The 27,450-nt window shown below is 37.2% G+C and overlaps 1 protein-coding gene across 50 annotated transcripts in view; it reads right to left on the bottom strand.

The window, feature by feature from the left end:
• Nucleotides 1-27,450, bottom strand: part of NRCAM (neuronal cell adhesion molecule) — a 315,121-nt gene that overhangs the window by 170,441 nt on the left and 117,230 nt on the right. For 3 of the 50 annotated variants that reach the window (XM_032276247.1, XM_032276249.1, XM_032276255.1), the window contains exon 1: nt 12,005-12,385. The exons of the other annotated variants lie outside the window; for them this stretch is intronic. The gene's annotated coding sequence lies outside the window, so the exon portion shown is untranslated. Of the gene's footprint in view, nt 1-12,004; nt 12,386-27,450 lie in introns of those variants that run through there. 50 annotated transcript variants of the gene reach the window in all.

Raw genomic sequence — 27,450 nt, 5'->3', positions numbered from 1 at the left:
GCAAGACATGGCCTTTGTCAGCTTGGGTCAAGAGTAGAGAGCCTTCCCTCCACATTCATGGTCTATGTTACTGACAGTGAACTGTTACATGAGCTGAGAGGGAACTCTAATTGTATGACATTTCCAGCTTGGGGGTTTGTTAAAATAGCTAGCTCTGTCCTATCTAATAGAGTCAGTATACTGTGAACATAACAGAAACCTTAAATGAAATCTTATCCTCACTGGTTCTTTTTCTATGTCTATAATCTAAGAGGAAGATTTAATTTTAAATATGAGTGTATTCAGAGCAGTAGAGCAAAACTGACTAAAGAGTATTAAATAAGTCCTTAATAGAAACAGTTAAAGTAACAATGTTGACTTCACCTAGGGAAGAAAAAGCTTAAAGGAGTCTAGTTAAACTGTCAATGAATATGAATATGAATATTCTAAAAATTTTATATGGCAGATAGTGAGAAACTATTTTTCTAGTTCACTGAACATAAAACAAATACAGAAGGTCCTGTGTGATGGCTAAAAAGTAACAGCATATCTAAGAAAATGGGGAAGACTGAGGCCAGGTGCGGTGGTTCATGCCTGCCTGTAATCCCAGGACTTTGGGAGGCTGAGACAGGTGCATCATTTGAGGTCAGGAGTTTGAGATCAGCATGGCAACATGGTGAAAGCCCGTCTCTACTAAAAATACAAAAATTAGCTGGGTGTGGTGGCAGGCACCTGCAGTCCTAGCTCCTAGGGAGGCTGAGGCAGGAGAACCACTGGAACCCAGGAGGAAGAGGCTGCAGTGAGCCAAGATGGTGCCACTGCACTCCAGCTTGAGGAGAGGAGAGGGGAGGGGAGGGGAGGGGAGGCAAAAGAAAAAGAAAGAAAGAAAGAGAGAGAGAGGGGAGAGGGAAGGAGAAAGAAAGAAAAAAAGAAAGAAAGAAAAGAAAAGAAGAAAAGAAAAGAAAAGAAAGGAAAAGAAAGAAAGAAAGGAAGGAAGGAAGGAAGGAAGGAGGGAGGAAAGAAAGGAGGGAGGAAAGAAAGAAAGAAGGGAGGAAAGAAGGAAAAAAAAGAAAGAAAGAAAAGAAAAAGGAAGGAGGGAGGGAAGGAGGGAGGGAGGAAGAAAGGAAGGAAGGAGAAAGGAAGAAGGAAGGAAGGGAGGAAGGGAGAGAAAAGGAGGGAAGGAGAGAGAGAGAAGGAGGGAAGGAGGGAGGGAATGGGGAAGATTGAAAATAGAGTTTTTGAGAGAATCTGATTCTGCAGATTTAGGAAGGACCTGAAATTCACTTTTCTAATAGGCAGCCTCAGGGGTCTCTGATGCATGTGGTCCCAGGCCACACAATAGTCAACATGGTGAAATAATGTCTCTCAGATAATGATGGTTAAACAATGAAATATGCAACTTTGTGAGGTTGTCAAATTCCCTTTCTCAAAGTAACATCAGGAATGTTTCTCATCCACAGGGTGGAAAACACACTGTCAACAAACACAAAAGAGCGCTTGGAATACAGATAAGTAACTCATGATTCCAATCCTCGAGCAGCTCAGAGTCTTGGGAGAGTGACGTGTGTGTGTGTGTGTGTGTGTGTGTGTGTGCACGTGCGAACGTGTGTGTAGAGAAGGTGGTGATGAGAAGGAGGAAACAAAGATGACCCCTGGTTCTGAATACAGAAAATAAGGTTTCACTCATGGGTGAGCAGATGTCCTTTGGTGTGGCCCTGGGAATTCCAGTCTCCCCTAGGCATCCTAGTCCTGGAACAGCCTCCAGATGATGTTGCCACCTACCAAGATATAGAATGAAACAAACGAAGTTGAGGCACACAGCCCTATTTAGGAACCAAAAGCAGTTCATGTTTATATATTTTACAAATCAGACTTCTATAGAAAGTGTGAAGAAAGATTCTAAGGCAAATAAAAAATGTTCTATAAGTCTACAACTACATGAAGATTCATTATTTAATTGGTTTTGAGGTTCAATCTGGGATGATGAAAAATTCTCTAAGATGGATATGGTAATGGTCACACAACAACGTGAATGTACCTAATGCTACTGACCTGTACACTTAAAAGTTGTGAAAATCTCAAATTTTGTGCTATGTATATTTTACCACAATAAAAAAGGAAAACATGGCTATAAACTTCCTTCCAACTCTGTAAGTTAATAGATAGGATATCTGTAGGAAAAGAATTCAACTTATACCCTAAACTCCTCCATTAATACTTTCTGTGTCCTTGAGAAGTTAGGAAAGCACTCATTTATTCAACAAATATTTAGTGGCCAACTATTATGGCTTAGGCACTGTTCTGGGCACTAAGGATTCAGTAATGAACAGAATAGAAAAAATCTCTGCCCTCATAGAGCATTTATTTATCACCTCATTATACTAAACATTTATTAACCACCTATCATTTGCCAAGTTCTATGCTGAGCATCATAAATACAAAGTTGAAAAAGAAGTGAAAGCCTTAGAAAACCAGACTCTTCTTGTCCTCATGAGGCTTATGGTCAGTGGCAGAAGATAGGTATTGAATGAATAATCACAGAAACGGATCTAAAAATACCAATTTTGAAAAGTTGTTAAGGCAGCGGTGTGCGGTGCTCCTAGAATGTGTGGTGATGGAAACTGGCTTTGTCAAGGTCAGGCTTTTCTAAGGAAATGATGACCGAGCTGAGGTCTTACAGGGCCGGGGAAGGAATGACGTATGATAGTTTTGATGCCAATATACAATTTAATTGGGCACAAAAAGAGACGGGGCAAACGAGGGGACAAGAGAGACAGGTCTGATGAGGTTGGCAAAGCAGGGAGAGGCCTGGCCACTTGGAGCCCTATAGTTCTTTCAGCCTTTATCCTGAGGGCAATGGGAAGCCAGTGATGTATTTTAAAAAGGCTGAGGGTAGAAGAGGAATGATTTGATCGGAAATAATACTCATTTTGCTGCTCTAACAATTTAATAACTACCAACTGAAAATGAAGGGAAGAACTGCAAGTGTATTCCCATAGTTATAAAAAAACCTTTTCGATAGTGTTTAATATACCAAAGATTAATGATAAGATAAAAAATTATTAACAGCACCCCAATTTCTAATTATTTGGTGTTGATCAAACATAGTCTCTTGGGCCAGGAACAGTGACTCATGCCTGTAATCTGAGCACTGTGGGAGGCTAAGGCAGGAGGATGGCCTGAGCCCAAGAGTTCAAGACTAGCCTGGGCAATACAGGAAGACCCTGTCTCCATGAAAAGTAAAAATAAAAATAAATTATCTGGGCATGGTGGCATGCACCTCTGGTCCCAGTTAGTTGAGAAGCTGAGGCAAGGACTACGTGAGCCTCGGAGGAGGTCGAGGCAGCAGTGAGCTACTGTACTGTAGCCTGGGGGACAGAGCTAGACTCTGTCTCAAAAAAAAAAAAAAAAAAAGGTCTCTTAAGGTCCTATTATATAATCTACTAATGAATCTGGATTTGAATTTTGAAAGCCTAGTAAATTAAGTTGCCCACACCTGATTAATACTGTTTAAAAGTGAATATTTTAGGCCGGGCATAGTGGCTCACACCTGCAATCCCAGGACTTTGGGAGGCCAAGCAGGGTGTATCACCTGAAGTCAGGAGTTTGAGACCAGCCTGGACAACATGGTGAAACCCTGTCTCTACTAAAAATACAGAAATTAGCCAGATGTGCTGGCAGGTACCTATAATCGCAGCTACTTGGGAGTCTAAGGCACAAGAATCACTTGAACTAGGAGGCGGAGGTGGCAGTGAGCCAAAATCAGGTCACTGCACTACAGCCTGGGTGACAAAGCTAGACTCTGTCTCAAAAAAAAAAAAAAAAAGAAAAAAGGGAATATTTTAAAAACAAAACTGTGAAACTATTTAATAAATTATATTAAACTTCATAAAATATGATTACTTATGCATGTCTCATTGACACATAAAATGGCAAGAGAAACTTAACTAATTGTTGTACAAATTTGATTAATATCTAAGAACTTGAACAAAGAATCAAAAACCTATACAACGTTTCTTCCCTTAAAATATGATGATCAATGTAATATATATACTGTTGAGTGGGACAAATAATTCAGACCAGCATAATACTGTGTGCTAAGAGAAAATATATAAGGCAATAAGAAAAATTCTATGCTTTGCATACAATCAGGTTGCTTACTATGTTAATTTACAAAGATGTAAATGCTTGATAAGTAGATGACAGACATTTCTATGCATTTCATATTCTAGATAAAAACAAGGACAGGAAACATCAAACTTTCACTTGCACAGTGAACTAATGTGACCCCTAAACAACACAGTACAACTCTAGACTATCACTCAAATTCAGAAAAGTTGTATAGGTTTGGCTCATATAATTTGCATAATTCATCTTTTAAGCAAATTGTCATTTATACAATTAAAATCTGTCAACTCATTTTTCTGCTTGCACTACATTAAGAATGCAATGTGTTTAGCCAGAGAAATGTTCCCAAGGATGCTTTAGCCACGTTTTATTATAACCTACTGTGTTATAACCTACTAGTTTGTTTCCGTTGCTATAAAAGAATACCTGAGACTGGATAACTTATGAAGAAAAGAAGTTTATTTTTGGTTCATGGTTCTATAGGCTGTACAGGAAGCTTACAATCATGGCAGAAGAAGAGGAACCAGTGTGTCACCTGGTGAGACAGTGAGTGAGAGTGGGTAGGGTAGGTCTCAGATGCTTTGAAACAATTAGATCTCACAGTAATTCATTATCACAAAGAAGGCACCAAGCCATTTATGACAGATCCATGCCCATGAGCCAAACAACTCCCACTAGGCCCTACTTCCAACACCGGGTATCACATTTCAACATGAGATTTAGAGGGGCAAAACATACAAACCATATCACCTACCAAAGTCCTCCTGTTTTTATAGTCCTAGGAACTAAGACCTACTTGCAAAGAGGCCTCTACAACCATCAGTTTTTGAGACGGAGGCTCACAAAGATCTTAACTTTACAGTTTAATCTGGTTTGATTTAAGACCTAGTAATTTTATTGCTGTATCCATGTACACTTTGGTCTGACCAATTTTAACGCAACTGCATACAAAATCTTTTTAAAATTTCATGCGCAAAATTCTTTTGGACAAATTTTTATATGCCCAATTAAATTGGCCATTGGTATAAAAACTGTAGCTCATATCCTAGCAGGTGTTAAAAATAATAAACCAGATGTAAAGACAGGCATAAAAATATAGTAAATCAGATTCAGGAACAGTGAAGGAGAATAAATGCATTTCCTTAAAAGGAAGGAGAGAAAGACTTTTTTAAAAAAGTAAAATTATAATTTGGCTGTGCATCTCTTTTTGTTGCTGTTGGCAGTAAATAAATCTCATTATAAGGATGAAATGAGACGAGGTTTTGAGAAACTTCCAAACAGTTGGATAAAACTAGACATTTCTTTTTTTTTTTTTTTTTTTCAAAGCTGGCAAGTCATTTTTGGTTCAAAATTCTTTTTAGATGTTCTAGTTTTCTAGTCTTCCCTTGATACAGGCATGAACTTACAAGTAGTCCCCTCACTTTTATATTTCCTCACAACTTCCTGAATATTTGACAAGCTCATTGAACTGAATTTGAGGTCTTTTCATAGTACTGTTCTGGAAAGAAAAAGGAATGAACCACAACAGAAACAAAATTAAGTGGGTTCCAAGTATGACTCTGATGTAGCTTCTGTGATGTTTATCCCATGTTTTCTATTGGTTGGGACTTGGAATCTCCTAATGAGGACTTTGTCTCTAGTTCTTAGTTGTCTGTGCAAACACTGATTTTTAGTTTTAGTTACACTGATTTTTTGAACCAAATGGAACTTTATGAGCATAAAAAAGGCAATGGAATTCTAAAAGGATTTAAATTATGGTTTGGGAGGCTTCCCAATCACACCTAAGCCTGCCATTATAGATATCTCAGTAGTGTCAAATCTGAAGAGTGGCCTAATGTTGATCAATATCAAAATGGCTTTGGGAGTCTCCGACCACTCAATTCTCTAAACCGGTCTCCCATTTTAAGATCATGAAACACTAATCTTAAAGAAATATGGAATATTATCAGTTAGATTGCTAACTATAGTTAAGTTCAAATATAAAGCTGCCCATTTAAAGAGGCCATCTTTAATGTAACATGGCCTGTATGAAACAAGCCATTATTATAAATAAAGCAATCAAATTATGAATTAAATAGCTTACCAGGTGACATTAAGCAAATTATTTCCTCTCTGTGTACAAAATGGGGTTAATAATCCTGACCTATCTCTCAAGGTCTCTGGGGACAATTCATTTAGGAATTGCCTAAGTGCTGTATAAATGTTACCCGTGTTATGAGAGCTTGGTTTTATTGTCATTGGAATTCAGAGGTGAATTAACAAAGCGAGGTCTATGCTAATACAAGTGCCCTCTGACCTTGGATCACTGAGCTTGAAAAATTGCACAGATCAGATTGTGAATGAAGTTTGCATTTTCAGAGACATTGTTTTTGTTAATGTATTTGCTATTCAATTCCTCTGCTTTGAAAATAATTACTTTGGAAGCAAAACAACCAATTTCTATTTCCATCATTTTCCACTTTTTTTCATCATTTTCATTGCAATTCCCAGCATCATTTGCATTTAAGCATGAAATTGAAGGTATCCGAGGCCTATCCTTTTGAATCAACTATCCAGCACACCCAGGAAACATGCCTGTAAGTAATAAGCTGTGCGTACACCAAATCTCTTTCATTTTAAGAATTTTATTTTTATTGTGCAATGCCGAGACTTTTATTACTCTAGAGAAAGCAAGTTCTTTTTCTCACTTAAATTTGCACTAGCCATTCCTTATTTGGCAAATAGTTTCTGAGTACCTATTATGTACCAGACACTGTCCTATGTACCAGGCACTGTCCTAGGTGCTGGAGATAGTATTAAATACAGGCAGAAATCCCTGCACTCAATAGCTTACATTCTAGTGGGTGAAGATAAATAGTAATTAAAATAAGTATACAAATATTGTGTTTTAGGTTATAAAAAATCAAGTATGGTAAGAAAGAGTGCAAAGATGGAGAGGGGCTGCAATTTTAAGTACAATGGTCAGGGAAGAAACCTTGTTGGAAGGTGTAATCTGAGTAGCGACTTGAGTGCTGTGAGTGTGAGAGCCCCTGGGAAAAGACTTTGCATGTAGGGTGAAAGTTCTGGGCAAATCCAAAGCCCGTAAGGTAGGAATCTCTTTGCCCGTCTTAGAACAGCAAGCAGGTCAGGTGGCTGAGACGAGCAGCAAGCAGGAGAACAGTGGGAGACGAAGTCAGAGATGGAATGGGTCACCACATGATCCAGGGCAAGACCTGGCTTTCACTGAGTGAAATGGGAAGCCCTGGAGGAGTCCTGAGCAGGGGAGTGACATGACCTGACTTCCATTTTGAAGGGTGGAGTAGGCTCTGTTGAGAATAGGCTGAAGGGGAGGAAGATTGAGACAGGAAGATCACATAAAAGGCTCTTACAATAGTCCAAAGCAGAGGTTAGTGGCATGATCCTGTGGGGTGCACGCATAGAGTTGCATGCTTTCAATTATTAAACACACCCTTCATCTCTATCTAACTGTGGTTTCTCAAATTACTTCATTCCCTAAGGAAACTTTGTTCCTTTAAAGACTTTCCTTCCCGATTCCTCCCTGTCAATAATAATGCTTGTCCTCACATTGGATAATTTTTCAATGTGTTTTATTATTAATATTATTATACTTTAAGCACTGGGGTACATGTGCAGAGTGTGCAGGTTTGTCACACAGGTATACACACTCCATGGTGGTTTGCCACATCCATCACCCTGTCCATCATCTACTTTAGGTATCTCTCCTAATGCTACCCCTCCCCTATTCCCCCAAACCCTGCTATCCCTCCTCTAGACTCCCACCCCCACCCCCACAGGCTCCAGTGTTTGATGTTCCCCTCCCTGTGTTACAATGGCTAATTTTTAAAAGGGTTCAAACATGCCAAATTTGGGTGTAGTCAAATCAGCAAGTAAACTAGGCTTCAAAACCACAAATGACTTGACAGGATTCTTTTGAAGTTCTCAGTAAAGACACCTGCTTTTCTTCAACAGGCTCTGCAACACAGAATGGATGAAGGCAACGTGGAAACCTCCCTGTCCTGTTGGGGGCTGGGTGGTGAGGAGGAACAGGATGAGGTTTAGAAGACCGGGATGAGCCCAACAGCTTCCACTTTCAATAATATCCACAAAATCTGTTTGTATTTTGAGTTAATTAAGTCCCAATAGCAGTACACAAAATCATTTTTGAAGCAAATTATCAACCTGCTTCCATATGCTCTGATTTCCACAGTAGTCAAAGAAATGCTCACCGACTTTTAATTCCTGTTTGTGCAATATTTGATACTGTATTTTTTCTTTTTCTTTTTTTTTCAGCTTTAGCTATGTCCAGTGTAATCAGACACCATGTGCCAGGCAAACCTATGTACCTTGAGGCCCTGATTACTTAAAAACAGTAGGAATGGACACTCCCTTCACCAAATAGAAAGGAGGTGGCTGCATTCAAGCATAATTCCATGTTCTCTAGAAAGGTGGTGGCAAGGGCTACTACTCAAAGGGAAGATTCTGGAAATGGCTCTTGTGGGAAAAGAAAGAAAACACTTTAGTCTTTTCAACTATTCTAGAAAAAAAAAACTTTGGCAACTTCAGGACCAATGGAGGATAAAAAGTTCCTGGATTACCGTAGTGTCTTCTCTAGGTAGGTGGAAGTAATCTCACTCTTGATCTGGGTTTCCTTATTTGCAGAATAATTAAGAATAAGAACTTTCATTCTATAAATGAAGTGGCATATGATCCTTATTAAGGGATTATTACTCTGAATGAATTATCTATCTTTCCTTCATCTTGGGCAACTCATTAAAAAAACTACATTTTGACATTTAAAAAAGGTTTTTTTTTTCTTCCTGGATCTTGGAGTTCCAACATGTTGCTTCAATTCTTCCCAGTATCTACATTGCTTGCCCCCTCATCTTCAGGGCTTTTATTTTATGTCATCCCTTTGGAGACTTCTTTGGCTGCCTTGTCAAAAAGGTAACCTACATCAGATGCTCCACCTCCATTCTCTGCTTTATTTTTCTCCTTAACACTATCTAACCTACTGAATGTCTTATTGATTCATTTTTTTAAATCTCATGTGCCAGAGTGGAGGATTCATGAAAGCAGGGATTTTTGTCTGTTTTGTTCATGCTGTATCCCCAGTGCCTAGGAACAACACCTAACACAGAACATTAGCAAATATTTGTTGAATTAGTGAATTAATTTCACAAAGTGATCAGATAATAGTGTTAACTTGAAATTGTATATTTGAAAAAATCAGTTTTGGCCACTAGATGCATAGAACGTATCTCTGGTAAGATGTACAAAAGATGAATAAGAGCATTTACCTTGGGGAAAATAATTTGAGGGGGAGATATTTAAAGACAATTTTACAGTTTTATGTACTAGTCAATCTTTAAATCTTTAGAATATTTTTATCATTCACTCAGAATAATGTATCTGAGTGCTGAGTATCTGATTATTTTAAACTTTTTTATAATCTTCAATAGAAAAACTAATAAATGCTAATTTAAAAATAATCAAATGTATGTGTAAAAATTTACACTTACACATATTTTATATTCAATAAGACATAAAAAGTTAATATAAAAAGATACATAAAATTCTATTTTTTGATTCAAAAAATCATACATAACAGGATGAACAGAACTGGTTTGAGGGGTACATTGCTATCAAAGACAACTGAAGCGAATAAGAACTTCCCAGTTATAAAGACATTTTGAATACTGAAGAAAGAACCAAGTAAGAGAGTATTCTTACAACCTTATTTATATCAGTGACATGGCAGTAAGCATTTCAATGGGGCCAGGGTTCAAAAAGCATTTCAGTTTTCACTTGAACTTCAGGGTAAGGCTAAGTATTACACAATACAGTATCTCTAGTATGATTTCCTGACAAAAATGGAAAGAAACCATGAAAATCAGAGTATAATCAGGAAATTCAGAGAACTGGGTTGACAAAGTAGCAGAATTAAACTAAAAAGCATAGTCATTTGAAGAGCAAGAAAATTCAGAATGAAAAGAAGGAAGACATGACAAGTCAATGTAACTCAATAGCAGAAATAAATATTATTCTCAATACTGTGTAAATAAACATGAGACCTAGGCCATATATATTATAAAGGGAAGGTTTACAGATTTGATCCTTTATTTTCTGGACATGAAATAGAGGTATTAAGTTTAGGGAAAGTAGATTCCTATTCATAATGCACAGTGACCTGTGGTGATGATGCATAGCAAATTTCTCAAAAGTGACCAGGGACAAGGGAAAGCAGCCCTGAGGGATACGAACCCTTTTTAAGGAAAGGGGCAATCATAAAACCCATGTATCATGCTGCCCTTATCCTACACTTCTCTAAACAACACTCGGTTATTTTGGTATCTTTCTCCCTTCTCCCTCACTCTCTTGATTATTCTACTTTCCAACCAAACAGTCTTTGATTTTATTTTTAATCTACCTAACACCAGCTGTTGCCAGAGCCTTCCTATTAAGAGGCTTAGTTCAAACAGTCTGATCTTTAAAGCAAACATCCAGCACATGGAGCCAACACAGATTTTGGAAAAGACACTGGTTCAAATGCCTGGGTGGGAATTCAGCTCGCCTATTTCTAGCTGGGTAGCTTGAGGCACGCTGCTCATGCTAGTCTCTCTACATATCACTTATCTCATCTTTAAAATGTGGCTAATAAGACCTGCTGTCTTTGCAGAGGATGGTTAAGAGGATCGAACCGAATAGTGCAAACTATAAAGCACTATATACAAACGTAAGTTATTTTTCTGGTGACTTTCATCAGATTCTGTTATTGTTCATGGAAAATCTGAAAAGAAATAGAAAATCTGCCCTAGGAAAACAGCAGAGTGTCTTTAATGCACTTGTTTCGTGTCCGCTGTAATAAAAGTCAGATAATGAGTATTTTAAGGGGTGTTTCTAAAGATGCAAAACTTTGGTTTCAAGATATTAGCCTGGTTGCATTAGGTATAACCACACCATGTTTCATTTTATGAGGTTCAAAGGACTGAGAAGCATGGAATATAATCTTACAGACGGTCTTTGAAGATGTTTCAAGAGCTAAAGCTAACACATCCAATTATGATTTTTTTAAAAATGTGCCCTTAATCCACCTTTTCTCATCCTCTTGACCACTGAACTCTCTGGAATACAGGAGAATCAATACAAAAAAACTAAGGAAAACTCTGAAGATAGTGCAGAGGGAATGACAATAGGTTCTGCTTTTAATAAAAAAGGCACAGGAGTAAAGTTGATAGTGCAGAGGGAATGACAATAGGTTCTGCTTTTAATAAAAAAGGCACAGGAGTAAAGTTTATGCTATACTTTGCACACAAAAAAGTATTATAATATCCTTAAAAACATCAGGCACACAGAAAACAAGGGAGAATAAGGCCTAACTAGAAAATTGTCTTAAGGTAATACGAAAATGGTCCGTGAGACCATTGAAAGCAAATATCCACACAAAGAATGACAAAAACATTAAAATTATACCTTAACACGGCTATATATGTACCCTAATGACAAACATACCAGCACTTAATTTTTCTTTACATAATGTTCACATTTTGCTACTAAAAATAATCAAACCATATCTGTCAGATGCCCTGCCAAAGTTCTTCTTTTAAGTGTTAAACAAGCTATGTGAAACAAACTCCACTAACCAATGGCACATGAAATAAAACCAAATCAATGAACAGAGAATATCAAGCTTCAGACAAGCTGTTATAGGTGGCATATGCCTATAACATTACGATTCAATTATACATTACAATTCAATTATAACAATACAATTCTAATTTGGGCTTCAATTTTAAACAAATTATTAAAAGGATACCTGAGAGTAGGAACAAAAATCAACTGATCCCAGAACTGTCAAATATTACTTTCCATAAAGTATATAGACAAGCACAGATATTACCTTACAAATGAAGTTATCTTACTGCTTTCCATTTCCTTCCAGTAGCAAAGGGAAATTTTAAACAAAGTGCCCATCCCAGCACATTTCTGCAGATAAAAGCACTGGCAATTGAACCCTGCTGTGGCTGGCCCATGTGCAGTAAAATGTTAAAGTCCTGCTCCTGACAGCCAATCCAAAGCTGCTCAGACCTCCCAGGCCTCCCAGGGTGATCAGCCTGGCTTTGTGGCAATACAATGGGGGTTAAACATTTCTTCGTATCCATTTAGAAGCAAGAAAAATCTGTTTGGTTGCTCAAAATGATTTAGCAGAATACACAATAGGTTACGATTTGGTAATCTTGCTTCAAGAAACTGCCATATTTTCACCTATGAGGGGAAAATTGTAAGGGTGCTACACAGTTTCTTCTTTCTTTTTAAATCTTTTACTAACTCAAAATAACATTTTAGAATGCCTAGCTGGTTTTCTATTACTTTTGACAAGACACGATAACTGCTGAGATTGGCTTCTTTATTTCAGCCTCAGAACCTAACATCACATAGATGGTAGAACCTGCTGTTCAATGACTCACAACTGTCATTTCTGACTTTTCTTTCATGGTAGCCTAGAAACTCTATTTGATTCAGTTAATTTAAGATCTCGGTAAAAATAAATATAACGATTTTTCTTCATTTCTTTCCCCCTACCTATTGATTTCTGAATTTCATTCCTCTCTTGAGCTTCTCTAGTACCCACTGTCATGAGTATTCACCCGTCCAAGCTGGAAGAATTTTAAAATGTTGCTTATTATTCTTCCTCTAAGCCAGATGCTATTGGCGCATACGTACACAAATAAATAATGATTAGTGAGCTGGTATGTTCATTAGAGTGCTAAATACATTAGGATTATATTTCATGATAAGACCTTTAAAAGGAATAAAAGGCATTTCTAAAATGTATTATGTCCAGTAGGATCTCATTGTTGGAGCTGCCACAAATCCTTAACCACTTATTTTACTTAAACTTCTAATGATTGCTTTTCAAGCTTTAAGGTTCTCTGGAAAAACTTCAAGAGGAGCAGATTTATAAGTCATTCACTAGCTATGATTCAAGTTTTGAAAGTGTCCATTTACTGTATTTTCAATTACACTTATTTACTTCCTAAGAATAAACCTGAAAATCTGTTCTGCATTTATTACAGTGACTGTTGTGTGAACAATGGGTGAATATATTTCTTTGAAGCTCTTTTCAGTATTTCTTAAAGACCTGCTTAGAATAATGCCCTTCCTCACAAAAGCACAATCAACATGTAACCTAATCTTCTTCAAAGCATATTGTCAGAGAGATCAACAATGACTGTAATCACATGACCTCTGAAACTCAACCAAGTAGAGACATCAGAGAATCCCGACTGGCTCCTATCTCTGCACATCCATTTCTCTGCTTAATGTCTCCCAAAGAACTTCGACTTAGCTAATAAAAACTTGAAAAATGGAAATCATTTTCTGATTTATTTTCATTCTTTCAAAAGATAAAAGAAGTAGGGAGGGAAGTTTTTAAACTTATTTCCTCTTGATTGTATATCTACTGCTATGTATATGTGTTACTAGTAGTACCAGCTGATAGGAAACAGAAACTAATCAGCTGCCTAGTCACTGATACAACACATACTACTGATAACAGAAATTAGCCTAGACAGTATGATTTACAGTGTTACCCTTTTGGTATTTTCCAATCATTTCTTTAAAGTTCATTTATAAAATTTAAATACGCATTTCCATTGGAAAGAAGAATTTGCCCATGTTTTCCTATTAATATGTTAACATAACGCTTTCTTTTCCTAGTTAGCCATTCCCACAGGTATAAAGAAGGCTCGCACACCAACTTGAAAGAAGGTTGCATTTTAAAGAACAGTGGAAGGACTACTTAAAATGGTACTTTAAACTGTGATTGTGCTCTGAACAGTAAGGGCTCAATGGAGGAGAGACGAGTCTTGATTATGCAGCTTGCCTGACCGAGCCTAATCAGAATTATTTCAGCACACTGCTTCACTACGGTCCCAGACCCATTAAACACGAAATGCTTCTGCAGGCCCACGTCTCGCTATGGCTCCCACTGTGCCTGTTACTTTGCGGCAGTGGTTACTCACTGGGCTACTCAAAACAATTTTTGGTAAATAGAGGTACTGGGTTTAACAGGCTCCTCACAATCTATCACTGAATCTGCCATCTTATGACAAGAATGGATACTATTCTACCAAAGCAGGACTCCTGGGACTGCCATGTAGAAGGAGGTCATTTGAACTAATTCTTTATATTGACCTAACAATGATTACGCCTTCCACAAAACCAACTGTCTTCCAAAATGTAATTTGAGGTATCTCATTTTAAGCTTATCAGGTTATTATCTTTTGTCATCCAGTTTAACACACTCTGAAAGAGGTAGTTCCACTTTGGGGGCCCAGGGAGGTGACTCATGGCACCAAAATGTACACGCTGCTTTCTGCTTCCCTCAATCTCTCAGATTGTCCAGACCTATCCATTACTGGAATGTAACTAATTTTCTACATAATATAACTTAGTATCCATTTTAAGCACACAAAACATATTAGATGTGCTTTTTCACAGAAATATTTTTTTCATTTAAACCTATATATATATATATATATAAATTTTGATTAAAGTAGATACAGGCTGGGCATGGTAGCTCACACCTGTAATCCAAATACTTTGGGAGGGCAAGCCGGAAAGGCTGCTTGAGCCCAGTGGTTCAAGAGCAGCCTGGGCAACACAGTGAGACCTTGTCTCTACATTAAAAAAAAAAAATTAGCTGGGTGTAATGGTGCACACCTGTAATAGTACCAGCTACTCGGGAGGCTGTGGTAGAAGGGTCACTTAAGCCCAAAAAGTCAAGGCTGCAATGAACTGTGACTGGACCACTGTATTCCATCCTGGGCAACAGAGTGAGACCCTTTCTCTAAATTTAAAAAAATAGATATAATCAGAAATGTTCAGCTTTTAATAAAGTACTTTCTATGCCAATGTTATAGTTCTAAACATCGTAATGCATGTGTGGTATATTCACCCATGTGCCTCAGTTTCCTTATGTGTAAAATCAGGATAATACAGTACCTTCTTCAGAAGGCTATTATGAGGATTAAATGAATTAATATTCATAAATTACTTACATCAGTGCCCGGCACATAGCAGATGCTACATATTTTTTAAAATAAATAAAAATAAAACAGATACTATCTATGAATGAAAAGATGAGTAGATGATTCTTTCAGGACTTCATCCAGAATGAAAGAGTTAGTTTATGTTCATGATATTTATTTTTGGCATTATTTAGCAGGCCATTATAACTGTCCCAGTTCACTCATTGCCAGTTTTTTTCTGCAATGTCTTTACACGTTCTCCTAGCACAGAAATGACTGATGCTTTTCTTTTGAAATTCTTCTTCAGGAAGTAAAAAGAATGTCAGCTAGCTGGCTGAACATGAGATAAAGTTTTTGTTAAAGTAGCCCATAAACTAGGGGGGGAAAATGAATTAACCAAACATTTATTTCCTGTATGCTGAAATGCTGTTATACCCAGAAGCTCACAGTCATCAAAGAATGTTTCTCAACACTGCAGATCTGCATAGTGGAGAGAAGTTAAGTGTCATGTCATTTGGTGAAAGTGTCACAGGAGTCATCTGTTTCTGTAAATACTGTACAGAGACCCAGGAACCCCACAGATAATTTGATGGCACAGCAGACCGATATCCTATTGCTTTTTCATAATTTACTGATAGGCAAAATGCCAAAATTCTAGAAAGGCGTCATAATGCTGAGTTAAGCGGAAAGACCGAAAAAAATGTTTTTGATGCAAATTGGTACATTTTTCAATATTTTGAGAGCATAGTAGAGACTGAGTTACTTTCTGAATCTGGGTACTATCAAAACACCAAGATTGAAATTTGCTTTTTTGTGTGTGAAGACAGTCATCTCACATTCATTAATTCTCAGCTCACTTCTTCTTGTTCTTTCAATCACCATCTCCTGACCACTCATGTTCCACCTTGTTTAGAGTATATACGGGTTTTCCAAACCACTGCTTTTACAAAAGAACTGTGGTTTTGTGATAACTAAGAATGATTCCTTAAAAAAAGAATATCTGTGAATGAAAGTAGTCAAAATGCTAGATGCCTTTAAAAAAAAGAAAAACTGAAACGAACCAGAATTTCTCGTGTAGTATATATTTGCAACACTTTATATAGAGCTTCTTTACAGCTACTAATATATGTATAATGACAATGTAGACATGGGGTGTGTCACTATAACATAAATCTTATTCAAAACATATGTCTAATTGCAGCATTGTATTTAAAGTCATCTTAGTGAGAATTACCTTGGTATACATGAAAATGTATCAGACAATTTAAAGAACAGAATAAATAATGTAATCATAACTGAAATTTGGAAGGATATAACAAGAGATAGAAATAAGAAGAAAGAAAAAGAAGGTTGTAAGAAATAGAAAACATATTAAGAATCCAATCTATGAAATTGCTGTTTTGGAGGTCAAAAAAAGTCAAATATCAGCAATTTCACATGATTCAACCTAACTACTTCCCTGGGACTGGCCAGCTCCAGAAACGTCCAATCACTTAACAGAAATACAACCAGTGTTCCCAGAACAAATAATTTCCATTTCTAACACTAGTTGTAAAACAAGACTTATTACCATTTTCTCTGAGTTTCTGTTGCTATAGCAATAATCTCCCAAACAGCCACACATTGCTGAAGTGTGTTCAAGTACTGAGGTAATTTTTTCCTACCTCTTTCTCATCATATATTTAAACCCACATACACACACCCTTTCTGGAATCATTCTCTCCAGAATATATCTCTATGTAAGAATATACTACATACAAGTTTATTTTTTAAATAACTTTACTGCTGACATCTAGCACCATATTTGAATAATGCAGAAGCAATTCATCTGTAGAACTAAAATAGAAAAAAGCTTCATAATTCTATTTTAACGAAACTCACTAAAATCACCCTAGCTGGAAGGTATCTTTTTAATCGTATATTTTCAAATATTTTCTAAACTGTAAAGTTTACCACCTGTTCCTAGAAAAAAATAACAAATTATCTTTTATTACAGTTGTTACAATGATGTTTTGGGAACACATTAAAAACCAGGCACTCTGATATATTTTTTAATTGTCTGATCATTAGGTTAGAATCTGTCGAAAGATATGGAACCATAACTCAATAAATTCAGAAACCCCTAAACACCTATTGTCCATACAATAGAAGGTTCAACCACCCAGATTAAGAGTTCCTAAAAGATCAATGCAACTCTTTTAACTCACTTTACTCCTTCTGCTGCAATTTATCCTATTCATCACTCATCTTTCTTTACCTTAGACAACACTATGGGAAATAATAACATTCCTCACAAACCCTCATCTTTATTTTATCAGGCTTCCCTTACAGTTCCTGTTTGAATGTGTGTATCTCTGCGCGCGCGTGTGTGTGTGTGTGTGTGTGTGTGTCCTCATAATTTCAAAGAAGTTGCAATCTTAAATTTTTAATTTTTGAAGTCAACACTTTCATAAATATTTTTCATATTGCTAATAATATTCAGAATAATTTCAAGTTAACATACAACATGCCACTGAAATGCTGTGCCACAATTTTTATCACAACATCAATATTTTTTTGAACACTTTCCTTAAAAAATAGAAGTAGAAACATGTTTATGGATGTGCCATTCCACATTTTTTAAATAGTTGCATTGTTATTTATAGCACAACCAGAAGTGCATGTGATCACCTTTACATGCCACAGAACTGGAAATTACCTTAAGATATTTCAAACAGTTCAACAGATGTAAGACATGGTAACCTTCCCAAACACCAACTGGCGTCTGTTACCCACGTGTTAGATTTTCATTGCCTGCAGAATAAAATCCTTGGTCTATTATTCAAAATCCTTTACAATCCAGCTCCTGCCTAAGACTCTGAGTTTATCTTCCATGAGTCTTAGGCTGTTCCAGCTAAACAGGTCCATGGTGCCCACCCTTAACACACCAGGCCCATTCCACCTGTTTTCTCTGTTTGCAGACACTTTTCTTGGAATGTGTTCCTCACTCCTCTCACTCTGTTCAGGTCCCTCTCTTTCTTTAACACCAAGATCAGATCATTTGCCCCATGACAATTTAGCTGAGGGACACCGCCATCAGGGAGCTGCCCTTCTGTTCTGAGACCCTATCACCTAGTGCTTATTATGTACATTTACCACCTTGTTTACAGTTTAGCTTTTAAAAAATGCAATTCTCTCTTCTTCCCAACTTAAGCTATAAAGTATTTCTGTAACTGTAATGCCAAGTCTTGCACTTTGCACAAACTAGTTAACTATTAACTATGAGGCCAACCAGTGAGTGTGTGATGTGATATACAGCTATACCTTCTTGCATACAATTTTTACACAAAATTACATACAATTTAAGGAAACATATTTATTAAATTCACCTCCTCACATTCTGATGAGTGTGAATAATTAGTTCTTGCCTATATGACCTTCTCTCCGTGTTACCACTTCTTCTTTTTTATGCCTCCTGTCTTTCTTTTAATAGTCTTTCATTCATTCCGTCATTTTTACCAATTCATCTGTCACTATTTTTCTTTTTCCCCAGAACTATTTTATTCCCCAGTTATTATTATGTTTATATTTCCTTCTTAGCTCATTTCTTCTACATAGTCATAAAGAGAGGAATGATGGTTAAGAGTTCTGGGGATCTGACCCTATGGTGGTGAGAAATCCTGGGGTCACATGCCAGATCTGTCCCCTTACTAATTTGTGACCTTAGATGTTCTCCCTCTTCAAAACGAATTTTATTCATTTATAAATGGCCATAATACTAGTAATAAATCTCATAGAAATATATTGCAAAGAAATATATCTTCAAAACTAATTTTATCCATTTATAAATGGCCGTAACAGTAGTAATATATCTCATAGTAATATATCTCAAAGAAAAAAATGTTACTAGAATGCAAAGCATTATCTCATTTATTAGTAAATTCTTAATAATGTTAACTTTCAATAGTCACCTTATATCTCAATCTGCCTATTTATAAATTCTTTATTTTAAAATTTTGTTACTTCCTCCAATCATCTTATTTTCATACTATTTTTCATACAAATTCCCTCCACCTTACCTTTACTTCCTTTATTATTAATTGAAAAATAAAATGCAAAACAAACGTAATTAATTAGTAAAGAAAAATAGTGTTATGAAATGATTAATAGAGTAGAAAAAATAAAACTGGAAGCAATTTTGCTTACCTGTGTCTCCTTTATCTAAGGCTTTCCATTTGCCCTTCTCTTTCCAAGTTCATTGCAACTGCATACTTTCTTTTTCATATGTAGTAGTGTACCACGTAAGACGTTTCAATCAATGATGGACCACATGTAAAATGGCAGTACCATAAGATTATACTGCATTTTTACTGTACCTTTCCTATGAATGTTTAGATATGTTTGGATATACAAATACTTATCATTGTGTTACAATTGCCTACAGCATTCAGTACAGTAATATGCTGTAGAGGTTTGTAGCCTAGGAGCAAAAGTCTATATCATATAGCCTAGGTATACAGTAGGCTATGCCATATAGGTTTATTTAAGCACAGTCTATGATATTCACGCAACTATAAAATTGCCTAATGACACATTTCTCAGAATGTATCCCTGTCTTTAAACAACACACACACACACACACACACACACACATACACACACACACACTTCTTTTCTTCATGCCTAAAAGGCTTAAAGTTTCTTCACTCCTTTTATTTACAACCATACCCCCTAAATATAATGTATACTCTCGTGGGCATTTCTAAAGTCCACCACTGTCAAAGCCATGCTCTTTAAAGGAATAATGTATACACAGAAGAAACAGAAAAACAGAGAGATGTTTGCCCATCTCTGGGAAAGAATAGGGGCGATGATCCTGGATGGAAAGAACAAGATGAGTAAAGGTGAGGAGGGCTGGAATCTGGCCTGCCCAGGAAAGTCAGTTGCCCAATACTGGGCTTAGTTGTCCATTATCTGCCTGGGAGGTGACAAGTATGGCCAGATCACAGTCCTGCCTGAAACGAGAAACCCGACACGGGGGCGTGGCTCATGCGACAGCATGTGCCTGTGACTGACTCAGACACACCAAGGAGGGAACAGGCTACCAAACATCACTCTTCCCACTTGATTTCTTCAGATTATTAACAAATAGAAATAAAACAGTATCCAGTAGTCAAGCAATAATAAAATGGTATACCCTGATATATCTAATATTTTATATAAGATCAGAAATGAGAACTAAAGAGGCAAATTAGGAAACAGGAAATTTTGACCATTTTGCTCTTTATATTAGGACAGGGTTATGTAATAAAAGGTAGCATTTATCGAACCCTTCTATCACTGTTTTAGACATATTTACATCCATTAATTAACAATCTTTATAATAACACTATGATATATTTCCAAATACTATTGCCATTTCACAGAAGAGGACACTGAGGGTCAGAGAAGTAACTTGCCTCAAGCCACAGAGCAAGAAAATTATGGAGCTGGAATTTGTTAGTGTACCCTTAGTGTTAGAGTACTCTCTTCCAAACCACAGATATTGTCACATAAGAATTTGTATTAAATCTCATGTTGACCATGCCATGCAAGTCATAATCACAGGATTACTAATGCAATAAATGCTTGTGCCATTCATGTATTTTCCTTTACAGAACATATAAGAGATTCCCTATATTTTTCCTCATAAAATAAAAAATAGAAGATAAGAGAGTAGAAACTTCCTTTCCAATTCCTCACCTCATGTTCTGTGAATCTGTTCTACCTGCTTCTTCTTTCTTCCTGCCCCACCATTTTTCACTGCAAACACAAGGGGCTGGCTGGCTGGCTGCCAAGTAAAGGAGACTAATTTGGAGAATGCTTGGGAGATCTCAGATTCAACTATTTTGATCTCTCTTCTATTCCTTAGATGCAGAAAATGCCTTCCCACTAATCTCACACAGAAGTCCCCAAAGACATATGTCCTTAGAACTAATTTCAGGGTACTGAAGTGAAAAATGCTTTTTATTGGCTTTCAGATGTATTTTTCTTCCAGCTGAACCACAGAAATCTTACTGTTGCTGCAAACTGACTGCGCACTGTCCTCCCATACCTCACATTATATTCCTGGGAGAGATTCTGGCTCACATATGCGACCGATCCATGACTCAATGTCACTCTATTAACTATCTACTGTTTCCCTCTGTGGCTTAATTCTTTTCCCCCCTATTTATATTTTTCACAGTCAGTAGAAAGCACTACAGTTGATGAGGATTAATATGGAAAACAAAAGAATATTTCAATTACCTATCTTTACATCAAGACACTACTTCTGAAAATGCCTCTCTCCTAATTTGATTTGAAAGGACCTTACACATAAATGCAACCCCAGAGACCCAAATTATTCTGTTCTTTATAAATTGTTAGTCGTCCATGACTCCTGCTTTATTCAAGTGACCTTTCTTCTAATTCAGGATTTTGCTGACCTTATTTTCCATAGTTAATTACTCATATTTAAGAGGTTGTCTAATACCATCCAACTCATTTACATAACTGAGGCAGGCAAATCCAGGACAGGACCTTAAGCTTCTTCTACCAGCCCAGAGCCCCTCCCTGGCTGTCTAATCCAATTTGATGCTTTTTGTGATGGAGCTTCTGTTATTCGGTGTGTTTGCATCCATTTGTATGTACCCAGAAGAATGGATGCAGTGTTCGCAAAAATAAAATGATAAATAGTACAGAAATTTCTTAAAAGAATGAAAACCAGAGAGATTACCTGATTATAAATTATCTGTAGGAATTAACAGCTAAACCTAGTTGCCTTTCAAACAACATTATATGTTGAATTTTTTAAAGTCATGGATATTGATTACGAATATGTTAAGTTTAAAAGGTTCTCCTGATTTTCCTTCACTACTCTCAGTATTGTGCCAGCCAAGAATATAGTTTTTCAGAGTCTTCTGGGTTTCACTAGGAACTTAAAAATGTTCTAAAATATTTTATTTAAGGAAACCCAACATGATTCTATAGAGACCTACTAAACCTAAGCTCTCTCATCATCCTCGCATATCTTAAAAATTTTCCAAACACATTGTAAAATTCACGTAAAAAACTGAATGTAAAAATTATTTTTAGGTAAAAAATAACTTTCACATCTCTTAAGTAATGACAAATAAATAATTACAAGTAAATAACTACAGTTATATAGATTCCTATTTGAATTAAAAGATAATTTAAATTAAGATAACAGATAAGACAGAAAATTCTCAATAAGAGTTTTTCCAATAAGTTATTGATATGAGCAAATAATAGTGTGTGTGTGTGTATATATATACATTGCACTATAGTGGAAAACTGGTTAACACAGCTGGGTGCTGTGGCTCACGCCTATAATCCCAGCACTTTGGGAGGCTGAGGAGGATGGATCATTTGAGGCCAGGAGTCCAAGACCAGCCTGGCCAACAAGGTTAAACCCTATCCCTACTAAAAACACAAAAATTAGCCAGATGTGGTGACTCATGCCTGTAATCCCAGTACTCAGGTAGCTAAGGTAGAAGACTCACTTGAACCTGGGAGGCAGAGGTTGCAGTGAGCTAAGACTGTGCCACTGTACTCCAGCCTGGGCAACAAAGTGAGACTTTGTCTCAAAAAACAACCCAAAAATCAAACCAAAACAAAAATTCAGTTAACACATCTAATATTTCCATAATTCATTTCAGCTGCTATGAAAAGTAATAGCACATACTACTCTCCCAAAGTGAGCAATTAACAATAATGTTCAATGAACTGTTTATACTCCATACTGACATTTTGTCCCATTAAATACCAATTCCCTAAGTATTTATTAAATGACTATTGCATGAAATGTACCATTTTAGGAGCTACTGGGTATATAAAAATTTTATAGTGGGAGGAATCACAGTAATTATTTAGCTTATATTTCTCACTTCATAGTTGAGAAAAAAAAGTACACAGAGACAATTGCCCACTCTGGGCAATAATGTCCTAACCTACTTACAAACAAAAATACATTTTGGAATTAGGGCATCATTCTTGCTTCCTTTCATTACATGAAGTCAAGGATAAGGGGGAGGGAGGAAGTAAGAAGGAAGGCTTGCTTCTGATTCTATCTAGAGAATAGGATTCAACTCAATCCATGGAAGTTTTAATGAAACAAATTAGCAGGAGCTGATGAACAGGGGATGAAGAATGTGAGTCCCCAATAAATTCAATATTTTATAAAGAAAAAGTGGAATGATGAAGTGAATTCAAATAGGAAAACTGATCGCTTCACTGTGTATATTATATATGAACATAAAAGAGGGCTGGAATGAGAACAGAAAGTCTGGGTTCTAAGTTCATCCTTGAATCTTAGTGAACTGTGTAATGCTGGCAAGTTACTCAACCCAGGAACTTTCCTCAATTATTCATTAAGATGACTATCTAGGTAATTACAAATACCAAATCTGGCACAAAGTTCCCAAAATCCCATAGGAAGAGGTTTGTCTGGAAAATAAGGAAAACCTATCTAAATATTAAAGCTGTTCAAAAATGGCATGCATACTGCTGCAAAACAGTGATGATATGTTTGAGTTTTTATAAGAGCAATTTCTACCTTGAGATTGATCTAAATATTCTCAAAATCTTGCTATAAACTGTTTGTGTCCTCCCGCCAAATTCATATACTGAAGCCCTACCCTTCAGTGTGATAGTATTCAGAGGTGCAGACTTTGGGACATAACCAGGTCATGAGGGTGGAGCCTTCATGATGGGATTAATTCCTGTATAAGAAGAGACATGACAGATGAGCTCTCTCTCCACCATCTGAGGATACAGCAAGCTGGCCATCTGCAAACCAGGAATAGGGCCCTCACCAGGAACCCCACTGGCCAGCACCTTGGTCTTGGACTCCCCAGCTTCCAAAACTATGAGAAATAAGTTTCTATTGTTTAACTCACCCAGTCAATGGTACTTTGTTACAGCAGTCTGAGTGAATTAAGGCAGTCCAAAAGCTATGTCATACCCTGCAAACTGTGTAAGTCTAGCAGACCTAGAACAATGGATGTATATGGGAGAGCCCAGGAGTCAAAGGCAGGGGGGCAGATAAAAGCAGGCCATGACAACTGCTATGGGCTGTAAAAGCCACTGCTGGGCATTCAGCATGAGATGATCCGATTTTCATTTAGAAAGGTTTCTTTGATGGCTGTGCGGGGATAGATTTGAGAAGCTGCTACGGAGACTAGCTATGGTAGTTCAGGTAAGAAATTATGCAGGCTTCAGGGCAGGCAGTGGGGGTGGAGAGGAGACAATGATAGTGGGATTTACTTAAGGGGCAGTGTCAACACAATTTAGGAGCAGTAGAAGGAATTCAGAGATATCACATCCAATTCTTTATTTTATGGATGAGGAAACTTTGAGCTAGACAGGTTAATTTACTTGTTTAAGAATCTAAATTTAACTACTGGCAAGGCTAAAATTATCTGAGTCTCCTCATTTCCAGGGCTCCTTTTCCTCCCAACACAGTATGCTTTTTTACATGTTAAAATGTTTTGCATGTGAAAGAAGCATATTATCCAGTATTAGCCATCTTCATTATTAAACACAACTGTATAGACTATTCTGTCATTATACATTATTCCATATTTCTGCTCACTACATGGATAAATAGCTGGTTAACATTAGGTTAACTTAAGAAAATAAAAATACACAGGTTTATTTTGAGAGTTAAACATTCTTTTCTCAGAACTACCTCCTACTCTATTGTAAATAGAGGACAAAAAGTACTGGGTTTGATGTCACCTCTTACAATGATGGTATTTTTCTGGCCAATATGCATGAGTTTTGGGAAGATTAAGTGGGAGAAAACCTGGAGCTGGGGTACAGACAGGCTCACTAACATCTAGAGCGTGCTGCCCAATCTAGTAATCACTAACCACAGGCGGCAATTAAGCCCGTGAAATGCGGCTGCTCTGTACTGAAACTGCATGAGTACACGTATATTTGGATTTTGGACATTTAGTAGGAAAAAAGCAGAATGTAAGCGACTTCATTAATTGTTTAATATTCATCATTTGTTTAATTGATAACACTTTAGATTTATTGGGTTAAACAACAAACATTAAAATTAATTTCACCTATTTCTTTTTACTGTTTAAAAATGTATCTACTAGAAAATTTAAAATTACATATGTGGCTCATGTTATATTTCTATTAGACTGTGCAACTGTAGAAACTTACAATGCATCTCAAGGAAGTAAGGCACTCATAAATAACATCATAGCTACCAGGTGACCAGTAAAAGAAGCTATGGAGATAAACTCTGTATAGGCTAATCAGAATTTACCTAGGCTGCAATCACCCAAAAGCTGAGAAAGAAAACCCCAATAAAATAAAGTCCTGGATTCCATTTCAAAATCAGAATGAGAACCATTGCCTGAGGATTTGAACCCCAAAAAAGTCTTTCTAAGGGGAGATATATATATATATATATATATATATAATTTTCCTTAACTAATACTTAATCCTTAAACCCTGAAATTCATGAGTGGAAGTGGTATTTTCCTAAGTCAAGGGGATCCAAGATATGCCTCAGGAGCGGTTCTCTTAAGCGAGAATCTTTTGCTTATGAGGATAGAGCTTCGCAGAAAGTTTTGAGCAGCTTCCAAAAAATGTGAGGAATGCCTCAAGGCTGGCCACACAAAGCGCTCTCCTTGGTCCTGAGATCTGTCTTTGGTTGAGCTCAGTCTCTGATTCCCTGGTCTGTGAATTGAACCCCTCCACCTTAGCCCTGCCCTGCTTTATTGGCTTTGCCTAAACCCGCCTCCTCCCTACCCCCATACTCTGTGCATATCTCAATCACCATGCTCTAGGAGGGTATGTTTATACATTCGCCTCTCCCACCGGATGGAGCTCCTTGAGGCTAGGAACAGCATTCTGTATTCATCTTTGTGCCCCAAATATGGAGGTAAGAAGTAGGCACTCAATAAATGAATAAATGTCTACCCAATACCTGTAACTGTGCTACTTTGTGATGTGCTGTATCTCCTTTGCTTGGCAGGGGAGAAATTTGAGAAAAAGATAGATTTAAGATGTGATTTTCTTGTGGGTAGAGATGTGCATGCGTGTGTGTGTGTGTGTGTAGGTGAGGGAGTGAATATATGTGTAGGAGGCACAGTGGAAAATTTCAGAGGAGGGGAAGAGCTGGGGCAAAGACCCAGAGTGGGTAACAACAAGGTTTGCCCAGAGCTTGACAAGTTCTGTTAGGCTGAGGTTGGGGGTTGTGAGGGAGTCAGAAATAAGCCTTATCTGGCAACTAAGGAGATTGGCTGCTATCCTTGGGCAGGGAACAAGAGCTTCAGAAAGATCTTATTTAGAGGACTGACAAGATAAAAGGAGTATTTTAGGGAACTGTGTGCTGCAGGAGAGGATCAAAGGAAAAAATAGCATTTAAAAAGTTACTGGGGTATTAAATGAGGGGGAAAGGCTCCTTGGGCTTGATTTTTGAGGCAGAGTTGTAGAAAGTAAGAATTGGGGCTGAGGGCGGTGGCTCACGCCTGTAATCCCAGCACACTGGGAGGCCAAGGCGGGCAGATCACTGGTGGTCAGGAGTTCGAGACTAGCCTGGCTAATATGGTGAAACCCTGTCTCCACCAAAAAACACAAAAATTAGCCGGGCATGGTGGTGCACACCTGTACTCCCATCTACTAGGGAGGCTGAGGCAGGAAAATCACTTGAACCCAGGAGGCAGAGGTTACAGTGAGCTGAGATCACACCACTGCACACTAGCCTGAGTGACAAAGCAAGACTGCATCTCAAAAAAAAAAAAAAAAAGAATTGGAAAGGAAATTTTGTAGGGGCAGCCAAGGAATGTGTGAGCTATCAAGATGGGAGGGATGCATTGGCAAGACATGATTTAGGGAAGTTTTGCTATATGATGGGCTGTGTAAAATCTCTATGTACGAAAACCTAAGTACAATCTATATTATTTTTCAGGGATTTCACAATTGGGCTGAAGAGTAATTGAATGTGACTCTACAGCCTAGAAACTGACCAAAGAGAGCAAGGGTTTGCCAAGTTTTAAGTTGTTTGCACTTTTATTACTGCTCTGAGCCTCTCAGCAATTTTGACATCACTTATTTAAGTCACTATTCTTATTACTGCTCTTTAAATCTGTCTAGTTATGAACTCTTAAATCTTGTTCTTAGTCAAGGATCCAGTCTATTTTCAGATCTTATTCATTATAATGTGTATTTCATCTTTTATTATTAATGGTTGCATACCACTTTTGCGTAAACAGGAAGCACTCACCCTCATCATATGACATTTCTTACTGTGATACTTCTATTTCCCTTC

The sequence above is a fragment of the Sapajus apella genome, unplaced genomic scaffold (assembly GCF_009761245.1).
Source record: "Sapajus apella isolate SASKATOON/1434 unplaced genomic scaffold, GSC_monkey_1.0 scaffold7, whole genome shotgun sequence".
In the NCBI taxonomy this organism is placed as follows: Eukaryota; Metazoa; Chordata; class Mammalia; order Primates; family Cebidae; genus Sapajus; species Sapajus apella.
The sequence above is the reverse complement of the archived record's forward strand: the minus strand, read 5'-3'. Positions and strand labels throughout refer to the sequence as shown.